This window comes from Gossypium hirsutum, chromosome D13 (genome assembly GCF_007990345.1).
Source record: "Gossypium hirsutum isolate 1008001.06 chromosome D13, Gossypium_hirsutum_v2.1, whole genome shotgun sequence".
NCBI lineage: Eukaryota > Viridiplantae > Streptophyta > Magnoliopsida > Malvales > Malvaceae > Gossypium > Gossypium hirsutum.
In genome coordinates, this window is record NC_053449.1 from 25880 (window position 1) to 27685 (window position 1806).

Sequence of the window (1806 nt, forward strand, 5' to 3'; positions counted from 1 at the left end):
ATTGCAAAAATCACAAAATAAACTAAAACGACAGACAAAACTTTGGGTCCGCTCTCACGGAAACTAACTTGCTACTGTAGGGTGTGTTTTTTTGAGATTTGGTCTCCCAAACCAAGAAAAAAAAAAGAGGAGAAATTTGAGATGAGAGTCTGTTCTGAAAGGAGAATAAAGGGAGGAAGGGAGAAAAAGAAAACAAAATGGCAAGCAGACAGAGAGGGAGAGATAAACGGCTAATATATGGGGGTAAGGGATAAATGGAAGGCAGAGAGATAATAAATAAGGGTAGGTGATTGAAGACAGGGATAAACGACAATAACTGGGATAGGTATAGATTAAAAGAAACGGCTAATGAAGGAGTATTTTAATTTTCAAATTGTGGAAAACTAGCGGGATGTGTAAAGTCAGCAAAAAACCAGTAACGGGCTCTTTTTAAAAAATAGACTAATTTTAACTTAAAAATTAAAATAAGCACCAATTTAAAAAAATGTAATTATTAAAGTTTAAATTTATTATCTATATATTTTTAATGTAAATACTTTAAATTTTATTAGCCAGAAAATTAATAAAAATATATCTACAAATATTATATAAATATTATATTTAGTAAATAAATAAAATGAAATTAATTTAATGGTTTTTTCCTGCAAAAAAATTTTGACTGTTATCTATCAAAATGAAAACAGTCAATAGATTAATTATTTTTCAAAAAATAAAAACAGTAAGATAAAAATTTTGAGAAGAGCAGAATAGGGTTCTACCTTTCGAAAAGATATATACAATCTAAATGTATTCTACTAAACGAATGTTTAAAATTAATAATAATAAGCTTTTACCATTAGGTTTCATTTATTATCCATTTTCTTTTTTAAAACAGCTTTTTTTCATTTTTTTTATTTACTTTATTCTCACATCGGCTATACTAACACGAATACAATATGTTGTTATAGACTCATCACATATTGACTAATAAGTAATCTATAAACCTACTTACACTTACTGAATTAGACTGACAATAAAAATAAAAGTAAATAATTGTATATGACAAATTATTTCTAGTGCATTCATATTTAATTACGCTTTCACTGCAATTTAATTTCTTCATTGTTGGAAAAAAAAAGAGAAAAAATGGTAAATGAAACATTAGAAATAAACTGTTTACTGGTCATTTATTGTTTCGTAGTCAATTTTATTAGAGAATCGTTGAGTTATTTAATGTACATCAAAACATTTTGCTTTCTAAGTTCTCTCCTTCACCGCAACCAAACAAAATATTAAAAACTTTTTTTCTCAGAAAAAAACACTGAAAATGCTGAATCTATGGACTTTTATCTCCCTCTGCTTTCTCCATCTCTCATCCTTCAATTTAAGCCAATCTATTGTTGTCTTCTTCTTCTTTATAAAAATATTATGATACATATTAAATTGGATCAAACCTAATTTATCATTTAGAATGGTTAAATTATATAATTAATTATTAAAATAAATCTAATAATAAATTTAATCTTTAATAGTTACATTTTTTTAAATTGGTTCTTATTTATTTTTTGTATCAGTTTTTCCAGGCCTTTGTTTTCTTTTGGACCAGTATCGTTTCTTTAAAAAAAAAACCTAATCCAACCCGGTATATCCTTAAAATGGGATATCCTCCAACCGGATACCCCTCGAATAGGATATCCCAAACCGGCATAACCCATGAATAGGATATCCCTCCTCGGAATAAGAACGCCAGGTTGTCCGGTCCATACATACAAAAAAACTGAACCGGACTCCAAAAATTCTGAACCAGGACGGAATATGAAGGGGATA